Below are 19,938 nucleotides of genomic sequence, written 5' to 3' on the forward strand. Positions count from 1 at the left end.
GGATCTGAGAGAGTTAGTGAAGTTGGAAACTCCATTAGCAGGAGCCACTGATGAAAACCCATCAAAGGCTCAACAATTGCGATTGAGGTCAGGGGAAAGACCTGGCAGTGAAACCACACAAAGCCATAAAGCCTAAGGTAGCTGCCGCTCATCGAGCATCAGCACTTGAGGAAGAATAACTGTGTCGTTGTCTGCAGACCTGTTGAATTAAAGGGGGCATTAACTGCTGCTTCCGCTGCATTATTGATGGAGAGCTCCATTCCCGAGGCCGTAATGCCTCCTATTTTTTCCCTTGCAATTTTTTGGTAGACATCTCACTGTCTTCAAACACACTTTCGTGCCGAAAGAGAGCGAGGGTTCAGGCAGAGTGCTTGCACTGTTCCCCGCAGGTTGCTTTTATTTTAAGCCGAACCACCACAATCAGTGTCGAACCACGAAGCCTCCACATCTGAAAATAATCGCAGCATGACAAGCATGGGATGATTGGGGTTATGCAAGGTGCCACCTACAGTAACAAGACCTAAAAAGGTAGTCAGACTTCCTTAGAGAGGTTGCAAATCACATGACAGCTCAAGTGCAGCAGATATCCGTTTCTCCCTGTGTTTTGACCTCAAAGAGACAAAACCAGAGACTGTTATTAGATTTTGATGCCAAATTCTCACTAACTGGAATTTACCTCATGAATCACCTCAGCTCCCACCTACAGTACATTTGTTGTAGAGCTCCCTAACAAAGGCTCACACTGCTGGCTTTATCTGCTCTCACACAGCTTGAGACACCTTACCTCCCGGCTGACCTCATCCTGTCATATGATTTAATGAGCGAAGTGGTGTCACAAACCACAGTGGCAGAGGTGTGACAGGATAGGTCTATACAATGCATAGAAGATTAATGAGGCCATCTCCTCCTTCAATGTGTGTGAGAAACGCAGCTTGAGGAGGAAAGAAACTTGATGACTTTAGAAATTATATGATATAAATGACGCACACAGAATCAAAATAACAGCTCCTCTATTTATAGTCAGTTATGAAGCGATGCGAAGCCTGTCTCTGGTCTACATACACTAGCTGCGTTGAATTTTATAGCTCAGCGGTGATAATGGTATGACATTTTTCTTGTACACTATTCATGGGTTTTTGTGTGTAGTGCCCTTTGATTTTACTTGCACAAGTGTGCTTTTGCACTGGTGTTTATGGAGTTTTCTGTGAAGTAGATGGCTTTGGCTTCATGATGATAACACTCTCGGAGGGCGGTCCAAAATCAATCAAATACAAGTCCAAATGCTTGCATCCCATCTCCTACAGGCTATTTCAAAGGTTGGTATTGATTATTCCACCCATTCTTGCCATTCAGGGGGGTCAGACGAAAGAGCATGCTTGAGAAATGGAGAGATGATAATGAAATTAAAGGAGGGGAGGCTTTTGTAGCCTGGACAGTAATGCATGGGGAGAGTGGAAGCTGAATGTCAAAGACACAAAAATGTGTTATCGTAAACTCGATGAGTATTCACGAGCCTAATTCATGTCATAACGCTGAAGTTCTTCAGAGTGGCTCGTTCACACAAATTGTATGTGTGGGTGGTGTGTTTGGATAGGGTAAGGGAAGGGGTTTTGGTAAGAGGGGAGTCTTTTTTGTGAGAACTGAGGAGGCTCTTCATCTTGTTCTTATCATCTGATTCTATTTTGGTCTTTTTTAGAAAGAAGAAATCTTCTTGGTTACAACAAAAGATGGTGTTCATGTGTTTCACAGAGGTGTGAAAAACCCTTCAGCACACAGCTGTCTTCCTTTTTTGTGTTCACTTGCATTTAGTGGCTCTAATGAAGATTTTAGTAGCCTTTTCACCCTCTTTTTTTAAAGAATAAAAGGAAGAACATAAGAAAGAAAGTCAGGTGACATCGCAGGACAACATCAGACCTTAAAGGAGGAGAATTTAATTTTCCTATTTTTTAACATTAATTTGCTCACAGCTCTGAAACTCATGGAAGCACGAAAAGTGGATAAATAATAAATTGTTCAAAGTTTTCATTAATAAAAGTATCGAGTGCTTAAATTGCCATCATTGAGGCCTACTGGCACCACTGTTTATAAGATGTTAGGGAGCTTATTGCCATTTCTTCATAACTGAATAGGGTGCGATCTTATTTTTAAATATGAACGATGCCGGAGAGTCTGTATTAAAATAAAAGTATTAAAATATATGTAGTACTTCTTCACTTCAAAAAATTTTCACACAGTCCCTAAATCTTTTCTTGGGTCCACCCACTGACCGAAAATAGCTCAAAGCGCTTCTTCTAAAATCATGCGGCATGATAAACTGGCCTCTTAGATTTGGTTGTGTCTCAATATGAAATATGCCTTACTATAAAAACATCCTTTCGATAAAACATCTTAAATAAACCAATCAGCATAAAAAGCTGCAAACAAATGGCTGCAAGTGGCACTGGCGTAATTAGTGACTTATCTGATTCAGTTTTGATTTTATTGCTGTAGTTTGCTCGCTACTGCTGCATTCAAGAGGGCACGACCATCCAGTTACCAACGTCTGAAGCTTTCTGATAAAGGTCCTCCCCGTCGCCACCGGAGACTACGATCCAACAGAACCGCTGGATGGCGCTAAAACACCAGCGCTGCATCAGGAGCCTCCGCACGCGCTGTGATGAAACCGGCTGCTCTCTCATCACTCGGACAGCTCAGATCCATTTCTCCAACTGCGAGAAAACGTTGCCAAACACCCATCTGCAACCAGTATGTTGAAGGGGGATTGTAAAAATCCACTGCATCCTTGAATTCAGAAAGTATGAGTGACGGTCCGGCGTGTTGTCCAGCTGCCGTGGAGCTCTGGCGGATGGGAAGTTGTGAGTCAGAGGCGGAGGACCAGTAACTTTTATAGACTTTCAAGTCCACCGCCTCCAAGTAGCCGGCAGCCCCACTTTAGACTCATTTCTCTCAGGGATTGTGCATCTGGAGAGCTTAACATTAGACCAGTGTTTTAGGTTATGTGTTGTCCAGGGCGTCTTGTAGCGACAAGGAAATGCCATTTGCCTAAAGAAGAGGCTTCCGTTTTTTTGTGGCTGGCAATGGAGAATAAATGAAAGGGACATTTCCCGGGATTAACTGAAAGAACAACGGCAGGTAGGTTGGAATTAGAGTTTATAATTTGTTATTCCTATTTGTGGAAGTGGATACTATATATGTATATTTATATATCCATATGTATATCTATCTATCTCTCTCTATATGATTGCAATTAATATTCTGAATTTCTAATGCTTAACAACTCATGTGCGACTGTGAAATGACAGCAAAATCTACGATTGACTAGGCTCATTGATAAAACTATCCATTCTTTCCGCTATGATAAATAGCTTTTTACAAATCATCAGGCAGCAATGGGCTACTGGAAACTCATGACTTTAGGTGGCGTACAGGTGTAGCCGCAGGCTGGCAAATGTTCAACTTTATGTTCTCAAGATTCAGTGAATATTAGATGTGGGCATCAACATGAATCCATCACTGACAGTTCCGATTGGACAAAAAAGTTTCCCCTCTGAGAGATCTGCCCATGTGCACAAAGGCACGAAAGGAACTCCCTTCTATGTGGAAATGCATGCAAGCAACATGCTTCTGTTTTAAGTCAGTGATGTCTGTGTGTCTATCTATCTATCTATCTATCTATCTATCCGGGACCCCCAAATCTCCATATTCCACATCACTGGTACCTTGGCAAAGGTAACTCTAAAACATAAACGTTGCTCCCTGCAGTGCAAAGTTAAATGTAGAGCTGAATTCACAGCAGGTGCAAGTGTGCTTCCCTTTAACCCCGACATAAGAGAAAAGCAGCTCCAGCTATAAACAGCTTGTTTGTGACTTCAGCAAAGTACAGTGGTGTTATCTCATTGTATTATATTGCAAACACGCAGAAGGAGTCCCTAATGAGAACTGGCTCATGTGTTTGGTGTCAGCTGTTGCACGCAGACTGTAGATATTTATTATTATGCCTGCCCGCCACTGTGAATATATTCCTTTCTTGCAGCCTTGACTTTCCACTCTCCCTCTCCTAATTTGTTTCATACGCTCTCCTTTTTTTTTTTTTAAATCCACCTCAGTCTATCTACTTGTTCACCTCGTTCTTTCATTTGCCCTTCATCCTCTTGACAAGTGTTGTGTGGTCAGCTTTTTTTTTCTTCCCCTCAATTAGTGCTATCATCGCATTTCATCCTGCAGAATATGGGGATGGTAATAACCTTACACTCCTATTGCGGGGTGATACAATTCTGCTGTGATTAATTGAAGTCCCCTCAGAGAGTCAGAGGAGGTGTAGATCTTCCCTTTCACACTCGCTGACAGGCAACCCATTATATTGTTTTATAGATCGCCGTCAGTAGCCCTTGAAGCTGCCTGCGGCCCACTGTTGTTCTGGAGGGTTTTATTGTGCAGCGTTATTGGCTGGTAATGCTGACAGGCAGAGCAAAGGCCACCGTGGGATTAAGGGAGATGGGATCCCTGTGACAGTTCCACTGTATTTGACAGTAAACTGGAAACTTGGAAGAAAAAAGATTTGCTCGTTCTGCAGTGGTAGTTGTAAAAAAGAAAGAAGGAGAAGATGAAGAAAAAAAAGTGGGGATTTGTTATGAAGTCACGTTCACCATAGCATTGGCTTACTTCACATCTGCACAGAGTACTCTAACAAGTGGTGAAACAAAAACGGGCCGTTGGTATGCGACAAAACACACTTTAGTAATGCCAAATAAGTAGCTTGTACAGGTAAGACAGATTAGCTTGCAATTTCTGTAAAGCTACCATTAGACAGACATTGCAACAAACAACAGTGCCTGAAAAAGGCAGAGTATAGACTGAGGCTTGGAGAGAGTACTTGATATGCATGAGCCACCAGGTGATTTCCAGAGGAAGAGAACACCATGGATAAGAGGCTTGTGTCTAGTTTTAAGGAGCTACCCCAGGCAGTATTTGTGTTCTCTGCCAGCTTCCTGCTCACTCTGTCAGATCAATAGGGCATAATAGAAGAGTGCGGATTGTGTTTGCAGGCATGAGACAAAATAATACAAGCATTGTATTGTTTTTTCACCTCGTACATGTGTTGTATAGTTGTACAATTAAGATTGCCTGTTTGTACTGCACATCTTCTATCTTTTTGCATTTCCTGATGTTTGAGCATGCCAAGCATGTCCGCATGTGCAAGTTACATATACATTTGACAGCCCAGTGCTTTGACACCGAGAGCATTGCAGAGCAGCACCACGACTTAACCATAAAATCTGGGGTATTGCATCATTTCAGACATTCTCTATTCACCACCAGCCCTGCAGATTTGGTTTAGCGGAACAATAAAAAGTCAGCCATCTATCTACATGATTACACCCGATTTCAGCACCTCAAGATCCGGTGCTCAGCGGTGTTCATAGGCTAATGTGTTTAGAAAGCACAGTTTGTTCCACCTCTCAAAGCGCCAGCTCGAGCTGCTGGGGTGAATCCATCGGGTGTTTAAAGGGAAATTCAAAGCCCCACCATAGCGAACGAAATGCAGCATTGTGACGCTTGCATGCAGCTCTGTCATGTACAGTGGAGGAGGAGGACAAGAGGACAGCACATCCCATGTTTTATAGATGCCATTTAAAGGCGCATGCCTGGGATGGGCTGGCTGAAATGAACTGTAACCACAGACTAAACACCAAGACGATAAACTAACAAATTGGTTTTCTGGAAGCCAGCAGTGTCCCACTCACTCGCCTGGGCTGATGTGTGGCGAGCTGTTTTTTTTTTTGTTTTTTTTTTTTTCCCTGAGAGATTAGGCTGTGAGCACAACTCCATCTCTTATTTATTCATGCTGATTTGCTGTGTGCATGTTTGGCTGTGGGTGTGTGTGAGAAAGGGAGACGGGGAGCAAGAGAGCACGCGTGTGTGTGCAGTTGAAGTGTAGCAGTGTTTGTAAAAAAAGTGGGTGTTTTCCGGAGCATTTATATGAATGGTGTGTGTGTGGGGGCACATCGTGCTTGTGTGTACAGGCTTCAGCATCGCCTACTGCTTGATTAAAATTGTGTTGTGTGTGTTGTGAGGTCATTGCATTATATCAGCTCCCTCTGTTGTTTGTTCAGTATACATGACTGAAGTGGAGACACTCATAAGGTTCACCTGACAGTCTTGGAAAAGCTAGATCTTGTCATCTGTTTAAACAAATTTTTTAAACTTTGAGATTGAATCATTTGATAGATTTTTTTTTTGGCATCACTGCTTTCTGTCTGGATACATCTAGGTATTCAATTTCACGATTTGGATACATTTTTTGTTCATAACTATTAAACAAAAATCTGCACCATGTCAGCTTGGGTGCCTTTCATCCCTCTCACTCACAGCAGGAACCATCATGCTTGACTTCATGTTATTATTTCTTTGTAGCTAGAATAGCACCTTGAGAAAAATGTATAGACAGTTGTTATTAAAAAGTTAGAAAGGAATCATGTTTGGTTACTTCTTAAAAAACCAATGCAGGTTTGAATCATTTGAAAATTGTATTGTATCCACAAAGTTTTACAGAACAAAAGTTCGACACCCTGAAAGAGCTCTGCTGTGACAAACAACAGTGATTCTTTCCTCTATAAGATAACTACAGAGTTTCCCACCTCCCCTGTCATTAACATCAGCACAAAAACTGTGTGCCAGGAGCTTCGTTATGTGGGTATCTATGGCTGAGCAGGTAGGTTAGTACTTTTGTTCATATAGCGTATGTTTCTTAATTTTGGTAGGTTAAATCATTCACTTCTTCAGTGACGTGCAGTTATGCCACATAAGACTTTGTATAGGGTATAGCAGGTGGACATTTTTTCTCATTGAAACTCAGTTTTGCATTCTGTACCGATCCAGAGAGAGACATTCTTTAAAGAATTAAATACGCATTTTCACAGTTGAATGCCTTTTTAAATATTTAATACAATTGAAACTATTAATTAAAGTCCTAATCTACAGTACTGTATATTACCGCTTTGTGATTTGAGTTCTTTCTCCACTGCAAAATTTCTGCTCTGAGAGTGGCAATACTCTTTCTGTACTGTTCAGTGAGTGACATACTGCTGTTTCTAAGTGGTCATTTTACCCATAAAGCTGAAATCACAGCGCAGCAGAGCTAATCTTTAGCTCATAGGTAATTTGGTGATTTTGTCAGATGATGCCGTGGCTATAAAGTCTGTCTGTGCTGCCTGATTCTTCACATATGCTGCTGCTAAAGGTCCAGAGCACTGAAACAGTCAGGATGGCCCAGTATTGGAACAGCCTTACACTGTTGGGAGAGCTCTGTTATAGCTTTAGTCACCCCCAGCTGTGGTGTCCCATCTTTATATCATTAAAACAAAGGGAAACATCAAGTAGAGGTACTTTTTGGATAATTTTTTTTAAACACTTTATTTGTAGTTTTTCAATTATCATACATAGCATTCTTATTATTTTATGGATAACCACAAAACAACAATCCCCACAGATCACAAAGACAGATAATACCAAAACAGGAAAAGGGAAACAAACAAACAACAAAAAAAACAAAAAACCCCCACAACAACAACAACAGGGGAAAAAGAAAAAGGGGGGGCGGTGCACCTCTCAATTGTTTTTACAGGACTGTTCTAGGGCAAACAAACTTTTTGGATAATTTAGCTGCAAATCTCAAGATGTATTTGAGTAAAACACATGTACTGTTTATGATTTGTTGAAGCTGACAATGAAGCTTTTGAGACAACTAACAGTTTAGATTTTTGCACCTTGTTCACTTAACTGTTACAGTTTTTGGAGAGTTTTCATACCTTGTTTGATCATCTTTATCCCCTCTCACATTCATCTGGTCAAGTTGAAAACTCCTGGTGTTAATTACTTACGTATGACACTTTTAAATGAATTCTTTCAACATGGAACCGGCGCAGTCTCCTGACAGCTTGTTGTACATGGATTTTCTAAGACCCAATGGTTCTGTCCACTCAGTGAAGACGCTCAGTATAGAGCAGAGGTAATACATGACTCTGCCTGGGTAATTCTCCAGCTGACTCTCAAAGTCTTGAAGACACTGAGGACAATTAGGTTTGAATGGATCAGAGCCTCAGAAGAGAAATTCACTCTTCCATGGAGGTGGTTTTCAGCTTTGCCGGGCATCAGACTTTTCTACCAACAATCCTTTCTTTCACTCTCCTTTATTCCTCCTTTTTGACGGCTCTTCTGTTGTTAGGCAGATTTTGGCAGCTCTTGCTCACAGTATTCTGCCATTGTGCCTACATCTCATTAATGTCCTCCTGAGTACAGCAACAAAAAAACTAAATTCTCCAAGCCTTCAACCATCCACCTAGTGAAAAGGTTGGGGAATTGCAGATTTGAGAAACCCAAATCCTAAATTGTGGTCCCTAGGGGAGAAAGGGTGCTATCATTTTTTTGTTGGCAGACTCTTTTCTCTTGGCAGACTCTTGTGGTGCCTGAGGGTCCATAGCAGTATGTTTTTTTCCTCTCATATTTTGTATGGTGTTACTGTCAAGCTCCAAATCATGCCTGTAATTATTAGACTACAATCTGGGTAAAAATTGCAATTATAGGGTGTCGTTTCTGGCTTGTTATTTTTGTTTTATTTTTTTGGTGAGAGAGCAGGATCATGGCAACCCTGTTGTTATTAAGATTAAAGAAATCAGACTCAAAAAAAGAGAAAATTAATGGCAAAGGTCTCTACATGCGCATCATGCGGGAAGGCTGATTTAGGCTTTCTTTTCCAAAATTGAAAGTTTCACTGGTTCCTGCTCTGGTTTTCCTACCCCTCATTATGTAAAAATGCGATTTTGTGACCTGACATGAAGTCTGGTCAGGTTTTTCCATGATGAGAGCCCAACAGTGGAAGAGGTGAGGACTTCTTCAAAGCAGGCTTCTATTTTCAGAATGCCCTTAAATGTATTGTGCAGAAGCCAGCAGCCAAACCTTGGTGTAATGAACAAAATGAAATGTGGGTACTTGTGTTTTCTTTGCACTATGACAGAATTAGCTCAGAGGTAACTCCAGTTCATGTTCCTCTTTCATCTATTCAAACACGCCTCCTCTTTCAGTCAGTTATGTACGTGAACAATAAATACTTACTTCACATTTCATTTTTAATTATTCTTTTGCAATTTCGCCTTTCAGTTGCATTTGGGTAACCGATGACTAATGAATGAAGCAGACTTGTGTATGTGTGAGAGAGGAAATGGGGAACGTTTTGAAGCATGAGCCAGGATTGTCAGGCGGGGGGTCAGATGGGCTTATTAGTGCTTCTCCAGGTGGTGGGAGACAAAACAATTACCTGTAAAAACTGTTACGTAAAAGCCAGACTTTTAAAATGTTTTTAAAATGATATAGCAATGATTAACTGTTTTCATTAACTAAAGAAATTAGAATTTAGAAGAAATTGTAAAGGCATGGATGACAAAATTGTGAGAAAGTACACCCACTATTGTTTGAATACCTGAGCTTAATAGATACTTTATCAGCTCTTCACTTAAAGCTAACTTTTAATGTAACCTTCACATTTACTGCAGCTTCCTCATCCTCAAAGCGGTAATGACAAGCATCTTTTTTATTCATCTGATAAGGTTAAAGCTGAAGCTGCTGCATACACAATATCTTGACAGTGTGGAAGAATATTTCATTGTAGAGTTTAATATTTGAAGTTCAGTGCTATTTGGCACCGAATGGTTCATTTTACTGTTGAAGACCTGAATATCGGTACCTGCTACCACATTTCTGAGATTGTGTTGTTGCTTCATTATTTTTACAAACTCTGCATGTGTGGGCATCCCAATTCTTTGACTAAACTCTTTGTTTTTGTTTTGACAGAGCTTTCAGGGTTCAGCTTTAAAAGTACAAAAATTGAGCCCCTTATCTTCCAATGATTTTATTTTCTAATTTGGCTACAGTTTGAATCATTTTTTCAACATATAATTTGTTTGTTTGTTTCTTTGATGCTATTGATGCTTCATTATTGTTACTTCTTTACTTTTTTCCTCTGTATGTTTTTCTTTTTTAAGGAAAATGACAGAATACATATGTTTCTTTTCAAATCAAGCTCTTGTAGTCTAATAAAATTTAGATTAGACTATGTATAATAATGTAGGCTCCATTTAATCAGTAGTTTCAATAGTCATGAAACTCTGAAATATGCGACACAAACCAGAAACAGAAAACATTTGCCTTCCAAGTAACATGTTGGCTGCAGGAGTGAGGCACAGCTTATTAATATGGACCCCTAATATGGACTACTGCATCAATCTGCTGGTGACCAAAGCAATCACAAGTAGCAGTTCCCTCTTTGCAACTGATTTTTTTCAAGCCAGCGGTTGTTGACAGCTTATCGCCCACGGGTCTCTAGGCCTGTGTGACTGGACCCTTAAGCATTAATAAATAAAAATATGAAATGAAATTCATGGCATCACTTGCTATGAAGTAACTGACATCTCTGATCATCTCAGGGCTACATACCCTGTTGTTAAATATTACTGTACACTAGTTTTTGCTCACAGATTTGTATTAAATGTTTCTGTTTTTCACAGTGCCTATGCCGTGGCTTGTTACCTTGTTGGTTTGTAAAAGGTCTGTGGAGATGACAGGCAGGCAGAAAGAGACACTGTTGCAATGTTACATGAATTGATCTCTTTACAGAAATGTAATTACTGCTACTGTGAAGGACGTCACATGCTAGTTACATAAATTCCTACAACACTGCATCTTTTCGACACATGACTTTCTTAAAGCGTAAGGCTCTGCCCATGTGACCTCAGACATACATGCTGTTATGTAGATAAACAGATGCTCAATTAGAAGAATTTTGCGTTGAATTCAGAATCTGTGATTGATGATTTTAAGATTTTAAACTTAAGTGGCAGCCATAATAATAATAATAATAATAATAATAATAATGGGGATATAATATAAATGTTCTGTATGAAGCAGTAGCAAATTTAGAGAAGCCCTCTGTAAAATCAGAAATCAAATAGAAATTAGTTTTACCCTGGTGACAGTGTAAACAAACCATCATATGCATTAAAAAAAGGGAAGGGAATTTATGAGCATCCATAAACAATCTTATGTTCTTTGTTCTGCCAGAGAATCTCTTGGGCAGTACTATTCTGAAGTGTACACCCCCAATCTGCCATAAAAGAACAGAGTAAACTTCCAGAAAGGCTGGTTAATCAGTGCGCTAACTTGACTCTAAAGTTCGCACTTCTGTTGAGATTCAAGAATTAAGCATGTTTGCATGTGGATTCCATTTCCTGTCGAAAAATCACATTAAATGTTGAGAAAACTCACAAAATCTAAATCGAGTAAAAACATCACTGATCTTATTCCTGTTTTTAAGGGATTCAACTGGATACAAGAATTTGTAATGATGGGCCTTGTACCATTTTAGAAAGAGTAGCACGATGCTGCCCAGACCCTTTGTGTCTGTGTGAAGATTCAAGCTTAGGGTCTCTTGTAGGTTCATTCATTTCATCCACCCATTTTCTCAGTCGCTTATTCAATTTTGTATCACAGGAGGTGCTGGAGCCTTTCCCAGCTGACTTTGGATGAGAGGCGGGGTACATCAGTCTATCACAGCACCAACTCTATCTCTTGTAGATTCTCTTATCGTTTTCCTCTTGTGGCCACTCTTGTATCTGTACTGCACATGGACGCTTTCCTGCAATACAGTTCTCGTGCTTAGATGGATGTTCCTTTTCTACACCAGTATCAATTTTCAAATACAAGGCAGAATTATAAAGGATGGATTGAAAATGCATTTTATTTCCTCTCCCTGTGCGCTCTCCTTGCACTCTGTCTTTCCTTCAAATACACACTATCGTATTCACATGCACACACAATAACTGCTTCACCGCAGTGTGTGGGGTGACTAATTTCTCCTGGGCTTTGGACATAGGTGTGGGAGAGAGAGAGAGAGGGTGAGAAGGAGAAAATGAAAGAGGAGAAGCAGTGGTCCACTGGCAGCTCAGAAGAAGCCGCCCACACCCAACAAGCCTGATACCACCTCTTGTGTCATCCCTTGGCTGACAGTCTGTCTGTTCTGCCTCATAAACCAGTGCATGCCCAGAGCACCCTAAATGCGTATAGCCTCTATGGGACCATATCAATTTGATCACTGTTTACTCCCCAGCTTCACATACTGGAGACAAATCACAATCAATGCACAAGACAAATTGAAATCTAAGTGTGCAGTTTTTGCATCCAATTTGAGCTATCTCTGCTGGATTCTGTAGAGTGGAACGGCTGCCAATCACTAGGGCTTTGTTTACTCTCTGTGTCCTGCTGACAACTGGCTGGTACAAAATATCAGCTGCTGTAATGTCACACACTGTGCCTTTGTACAGTTTGATAAACACTGAACTGAAATAGGCCATATGGCACTAAAAATACGTGATGCATGTTGTGCACATACAGTTATAAGAGAAAACAACAGGGCTGTAACGCTAATAGTCATTTAGATTTATTTTCGATTTATCACCAGAAAAAGCTTTTTAGAAACTATGTGTTTAAAAAATAATTTTAAAGCAGCTCAAAGAAAATGAAGTGGTTTAATGAGTTGCAATGAGTAATTGTCCAGATCTGCAATGAATGAGTGAGATTGGAGAAAATCTGAGCAGCAGTTCAACAGGAACATTATTAGAAAGATTTTCCTCAGATATGGAAATATTACTGAGTTTTAGTACCCCTTTCTAACCGCCATATGTTTTATTAACTTTTTTGCTTTGCAACCAAAACCCATTTATTAACCACTGTCATGAAGCCGAGTTGATATTTTAATCAGTGTATCTCTATTGGCCCACAATTGGTACATTCCTCTAGCGGTTACCTCATGGATCTGAAAATGTGACGATGGGCAGCATAAAGAAAGAAAACATGGCTCTCATTTTATTTTTCAGGACTCTATCTGCTAGGCCGTTCAGGCACAGAACCTCCTGGGATAGGATGTTGTAGTCAGCCTTTAGTACTGTGTGGTCTCCCGTTAGGTCTTCAAAGAACTCTCCACTCACTATTTGTCACCTCACTGCTGATGAGCTCTCAGAGTTAGATAAAATTTGTGTATCACATCTGATCAGTACCCACCCCAAGACACACATATGTGCTCGATTTGGGCAGAAAGAAGACCAGGAATATATTTGTTTCACCTGGTTGATAAATGAAGCAGCAAAGCATTAAACTCGATCTCCACACTTGCAAAGCTAGAGTTGTGTTATATGTAACATACGCTTATTTCACCCAACTGGTGACGTGACTTGGAAGCTTTACTCCTGACAATGAACACCTTCCTGCTTCGCGATCAGAGACGTAATGGAGATATTTTTGCTGTAATTCCCATTCTCCCACTTGTACGTCTCTTAACACCTCTTCCCCTGGTCCTAATTTATTTAAACATTTAAAACAGGGACCTCAATTATTCACGTCCCCCAGCCGTCTGTGGCCCTGCCATGGCCTCCTGTGGCACTTCGGTGAAAAGTGTGTCTGGATGGACACATTCCCAGGCTGCTCATTAATTGATGCCTCAGTTGAGACCAGAGGGCTAATGCTCTCTTGCTCCTGTTCTCTTGCTTTCTCTGCCGATCCAGCATGTCGTCTCATCCCTCTCTGACACGCAGGGTGGGAGAGGTGTTCTCAGACGGTGTGATGTCATGCAGTCGTTGTAAAAAGGTTCAAAGGGTGCTTTCACCCCACTGGACCGTTAAGAGGAAAGACTGTGTTGGACAAGACTTTAGATCTGAAGGAAAAATTCACTTCACTCAGCAGGAGTCAAGACTGGTGTAAGTGGACAATGTACTTTTATTTTTTACCTCTTTTTTTTCTGTCCTTCCCACATGCTTCCATCTTCTAACTCTTGCACTTGTTTAGTTTCTATGAAGCTGGGTCCTCATTCAGCTGAGTGTGTGGGTGATGTTTCCATCCTTTGCCTAATTTAAAGAGCAGTCTGCAGCAGAAGGGAAGGTTCAAGGGGGTCAATATACTAAACATTTGTCCCAGGGAGCATAAAAAGTGCAGGCTAAAACAAGATGAAAAGTTGGGCAATTACGAACTGCAAAAATCATAGAAGGCTGTGTTTTTTCTATTCATTAAATGGAAAAGCTACAGTAAGAATTGGCTTCGGGCAAGCAAGAGTTTATTATCTTTTTCATTCCTAAATGTGTAACAATCTATATTTGCCCTGAACCGAGACATTTTTGCCTTGTGAGCCAATCAGTTACTGTCAGATATCTTTATTATCTACATACTCGAGTGCCAGGAGCCAAAATTTTCAAGCTCGAGTTCAACCTGGAAGATTGTCCAGTCTTGAATGCACAGCAGACACAATTAAAGACGTACAATGTGTTGACTCACTGTACCTGTTCATTCTGAGCTTTAATCAACTTTCCCAAACCCTGTATGGTCACAATCAAATTACTTTTTTTTTTTTAACAAGGTTGCTATGTCCCCAGTTTTTACAAAAAAAAGGAGTGAAAAGCAGTGTGGACTTTTGAATCTTTTAAAGCTGAAAATACTCAGGTGGAGTTCATCACTAATTAAAATTGGTTATAATATTTTAATTTGATTTATTTTTGCTCGAGATTCAGGGTCAGATGTTTAAACAGCATTCACTCAGGATTTTAGTTACACTAAGAAAAATAATCTTTTAAACATATTTCATAAAGGTGCATCAGTAAGACTCATTTTTGTTAAGCTCTTCATTACACGTTTTTAGATTAAACTAGACTAGATCGTATTCAGAGTTCTAGAAAAGTAGTTTATTATTAGTTCTATCACATTTTTAAATGAGATATTCTTTTAGAGAACAGCCTCCTTCCTTCCATGCAGGACCTAATTGGTGCAACTTCTTTCTCCAAAAAATGTGTTAACCGCTTAATTTGTAAAGAACAGTTTGAAAGACGGGTTTTATATATGAGACATCTCTGAACGAGCTTTTGTAACTGTAACTCTTCATTCACTCAAATATTTCCTACAACTGTTGTCAAACTCTTTTAAATGTTAAATGATTGTCTTTAGCAGTACTGCTGGTCGCTGCTGTTTACATTTTTATTAATAAAAGCCATGTCGACATTGTGTAGTATTACTACAGTCCGTCACATGCAACACACACTTCTGGTGCTTGTTCAAGTTAACAATGGTAACAGCAAATCCTATTTACATAGTTGACTATTCACTGAAAACCCAAATCTCTTCAACAAAGATGGATCAGTGCGAAACACTGCCAATGTCAGTGCCTCTACTAATTAAGGTTTGTTAAATGTACTACCTCCATGACACAGCATATATCTGCTTAACTTCTATTTGTAAAATTAGTATTTGTTGCACCTAAAAGCCTTTGAAAAACTGTGGCTATTTTTTTTTTACCTGCCACAGAAAGTTAAAGACAAGTTTTCACTTGGATGAAGAGGATCCAAAGGCAGGGCACTCAGAGGCCAAATAACGTCCAAAATACACTTTAATCCAGAAAGAGATCAAACATGGAGGGGCAGTCAGGGAGCGAAAGACAAGCGAAAAGGAAAGGTCCAGAAACAAGTACAATATAAATCAGGAAGAAATAATGAACAGGGAAACCTAGGAGAAGCAGGAAAATGCAAACATATGCCTAGAATGATTACCAATTGCATTCAACATACACAAATTGACAAGTGAGAAGTGAAAAGCAGAACATAAAGATAAAGACTAATAGGAAAAAGGTGTGGCAGGGAAAACATATGTGACTGTATTGAGGGCGGGACAAACAATCACAAATTACTCAAGAGAAACCAATGATGACAGGATTCAGTGCTCCCTGCTGTATTATTTTGCATTATTATAAAAATATCCCCTTCAAACTTGATACATTTAGAGGTCTGGACAAAGTATCTGATCAAGTCCTTTGACACTTGGTTACATTTATGAGTTACAAACCCTTTGGTGATGTTTTTCCCTTATGTATTGTTTTTTAACTATGTTTTCTAGAGGCCAGAAAAGATAAAATGTTATGTAAGAATTATGTGATGTAAAAAAGCACTGAGCTAAGAAAAGCCGCAGTGTTTATTTTTCTTTGTGTTTTCTGTCTTGTTAACCATCTTCCAATCCCTTAATTCTTTTATTTATATATTTATGTCTCACTTTCTGTGTTGGTGCTAGATAATTTATATGTTGTTCTTTTGGAGGAATATATGTGAAAATATTTTAATTTGGGCTTTGGTTGAGGTTTTATTATTACTCCAGGTTCTGATTTCTGTGTTTAAGTGTATTTCCTGCTTTGATTTCTTTTTTCTAGTAGATTGCAAACTTTATTTCCTGTGACATCTTTGACTCCTGCTTTTAGGTTAAGGTTATGCCAGGGCAGAATTTCAGTTCTGCATCCTTTGTCTTAGTTTAGTTGTGATTTTTTTTTCACTCTATTTCCTCTCTGTTTTTCTGTGTTCACGACGTTATTCTCTGGTGTTTCCTTGTCTCTGTCTTCATCTTTTAGTGTGAGTCTTCCTGCTTTCATGTTCAGTATGTCGTCTTCTACTTATCCAATTCAGGGATGCAGTAATAGTATCCCAGCTGTCATCTGGCGAGAGGTGGGGTACATTGTAGTGAGACTGCCAGTGTGTCATAGGGCTAGCACAAGGCACACTGGTTTTTAACTTTTGGGGTAGCCAGAGAGAATCCGTGCAGGCATGGGGAGAACATGCAAACTCCACACACTGGGTTTGAATCTAGCCAGCTGGTGGAATCACGCCCAGGATTTTCTTGCTGTGAAGTGACAGTGCTAACTGGTGTCATGCTCGTTAAATGCTAGTACTCATGTCTGTCTCAATGACATTTGGCTATTTTACAGTTTTACTTTGATTTTTTTTTTTTACTTTCATTTCCTGTCTCCCTTAATTCCCCTGATTGTCTTCACCTGTGTCCCCGTAGCTTCCAGTTTGTCATTCCTTAAGCATCAATCTGTGTATAATTAAGTTCTGGCTTTTTGTACAATATCTGTTATATTGTGTTACACTTGCTTGCATGCATTTACCTTTTGGACTTTTTAAATAAAAGGCTCCTCTGTTTAATTATATATTCTGCTTGCAGTGTCCTGCATTTGGGTCTTCTCCACTTTTGACCTTGACATTTTTAATTTACTTCAGTATCCATATGCGCTTCATCTGTAGTTCAGATTTTTCTAAAATGCTTTTTCCTTGAGGCATTTTTTTGTTTTGATTTCTAATGTTTGACCTTGAGTGCAAGCTGTAGAAAATCAAGAGTCTTGAATCTTAAGTGCTTCTTTTTTTCTTGAAACACAAAGCCTGCAATACAGGGGCCTGTCATGGATGCCTGAGTGGCCAGCCTGACCACTGTATTAGAACTGTGCAAGAAATCAATGCAGGAAATATAGAGGCAATTATTTTGTCTCCCACATTCGCTGACAAAGTAGCAGCTAAGGGAGCCAAGAAGAAAATACAGAATTAAAGAGAAGAAAATAAATATGTCTGCTGTGGGGGTTTGTGGTTGTGTGAAGAGCATGTGGGTGATTTTCCTGTGTACTTGTGCAGAGCAGCAGTAATTAATGAGGACTGTGAATATTATTGATTTGTTGAAACTTGTACAGATATTTTTTCATGCATGTGGTAGTTTTGGAATGGCATCAAAGTCAAGTTCATGATTTCTGAGGTCAGAGTACTGTAGGTATTTTTTGTCTATCCCTGTGATGCTTGAAAAGCCAATGCTCCACATCTAGCTCTTTTGGGTATATGAATCATGCACAGGATGTGCTCATTCCAATAAAGATCATTTAGTCTCAGACAAGGCCACAATGTAGAAAACAGAACACTTCTTTGTTATCATCTTTGGGCATAAGTCAGTGTTGGTAGCATACTTTATATGCTTCATGTACAGGGTTTGCATTAAAAAAAAGGATTTAGGTGAAATGACTGTGACCCATGGGGATATTTAACATATCACCGTCCACCCACCGTAACTCACACCTTGACAACAGTAAGTTGGAACTCTTGAGCTGTATACATGAAGTTTGTACTACTTCGTCTGTGCTGAGGAGATTAAAGGGATGAGAGAAACACCAGGGAGTTTATTTTCTACTCCTAGAAGAGTGAAAAGAAGTTTATGCAGGCTGTACCACCAAGACAGCACTGACTCACTGTTAACTTTGTTCACATATAAGCAATGATCTGTTATAATTACATATGCATGGATTTTAGCTGAGTGAGTTCAAGTGGTTGTCTGCCTTTGTGTTGGCCCTGTGGCAGACTGGCAACTTGTCCAGGGTTAAATTTAAAATCATGGTTATGTATATTTACCCTTTTGAGCTGTTTTTAAGTGTATAAAGATGGTTAGTTTTAGCAGTATAATAATAATTAAACAGTTAAACACAATTAAAGATAATTAAGCTAATTAAACACGAATCACCTATGTCTAAAATGATTAATAAACCTTATAATAATTAACCAATGCTTAGACTTGACATGGTGCCAATATAGACCTGTTCCTGATGGGCTGAGATCATGTCAGAAGACAGCAGCGCAATACCGCACATTTAGATGGTTAACAGACTTATTAAAAAGTTACTGAATTATTTTCATCTTGTAAACAGCACCCGTCTGCGGCTACAATTAAATCCGATCAATATTGTGAGTTTTAATTTATGAGTTCGACTCAGTGCCATAAAATCTTCTTCATCCGTCTCTTTTATAGTTCAAAATGAATTCCTTATTGATTCCATATTTCATTTCTGTCATTAACTTTGTGAGTTCTGGCATTTGCTCCTTAATCGGAGCTCGAACTTCATTACGCTCTGAGGTCTCTCGCGCAAAGCTTCCCAGTCTCTTATTTTCCCGTTAAATGAGGTGTGCAAAGATCAGCTGTAAGCCATCAGGAACAGAGGCTAAATGGAAGGGTAATATACTCCTGCTTATGCAAAGATGCACAGCTGCCATCTATGTATTAGCATTTGGGAATAACTCAAACCTCATAATCCTCGGGATAATTAAAAAGACCACTTTTTCCCCTGTATTGCGTATTATCTGCAAATGAGGTCTATGAGAAGTGAGAGACTGGGGTTGGAGAGAAGGAGCTGATAGCTTGATGGTTAACAGTTTGTGCAGCTTCCACAGAATTAATGGTGTGAGAATTGACAGTGATTCTTTATTAACATATGGCATATCTCAGCCAGAAACCCCCTTCGGCACCACTGGGACTACAGAGTTGGATATGGACTTAGACATTTGCATTACATTGAGGTTTGTGAAGACATCTCCCCTCATAGCTCTGGAGTGAAGCCAGAGAAGACATGACTGAAGATGTTCTATGACACAGCTATAAGCATCCGACAGGACATCATCCTGTCAGGACAGGAATAAATGTTCACTGAAAAGAGAAAAAAATGAACGGGCCCAGCTCTCTGGCTCTTTCATCTGTTAAGAAAAAAGGAAAGACTAGAGCTCGCTGCAAGGATCTTAGACTATGTGTCTCTTGCTTGTTCTCGTTTTTGGTATATGCTACCCAGTGAACAGAAGGCAACATGTTCTTCAAGTGTGTCAGTGTGTCATAGATGAACAATTTCCAATTTCAGCTACATCCTGATAAAAAGCCTCCTTAGCATCAGATATAGGCTCGTGCATTTTTAGATAGAATTCTGTATGTGAATTTACAGCATTCAAATCAGTGTATGTAACATTTTTGTACAACATGAGTTTAGATTTGTAATTCTGACCATTGGTTTTCTGCATTTCTCCCATGTTTTTCCACGTTACAGATTGTGTCAGCATAACTCACTATTACTGTAGTTCACATGGGACAGCAAAGTGATCCATAATTAGCAATTATGTTAGGCATAGATCGATCAGCTGAACAGGTAAATCACTATTAAGTCATAACATAACTATATCATGTCTTTTTTTAATATCTCTCTTTTTTAAAATGACTAAGACCTTACCTTACATCCTT

General features: G+C 39.6%; 1 protein-coding gene across 1 annotated transcript in view; it reads left to right on the top strand.

Annotated features, from left to right (window-relative positions):
• The first annotated feature begins 2,467 nt into the window (after positions 1-2,467).
• tafa3a (TAFA chemokine like family member 3a) overlaps positions 2,468-19,938 on the top strand; it is a 105,532-nt gene continuing 88,061 nt past the window's right edge. Inside the window, exon 1 of the mRNA XM_063472840.1 lies at positions 2,468-3,132. The gene's annotated coding sequence lies outside the window, so the exon portion shown is untranslated. The remainder of the gene's footprint in view (positions 3,133-19,938) is intronic.

Source organism: Pelmatolapia mariae, linkage group LG5 (genome assembly GCF_036321145.2).
Source record: "Pelmatolapia mariae isolate MD_Pm_ZW linkage group LG5, Pm_UMD_F_2, whole genome shotgun sequence".
In the NCBI taxonomy this organism is placed as follows: Eukaryota; Metazoa; Chordata; class Actinopteri; order Cichliformes; family Cichlidae; genus Pelmatolapia; species Pelmatolapia mariae.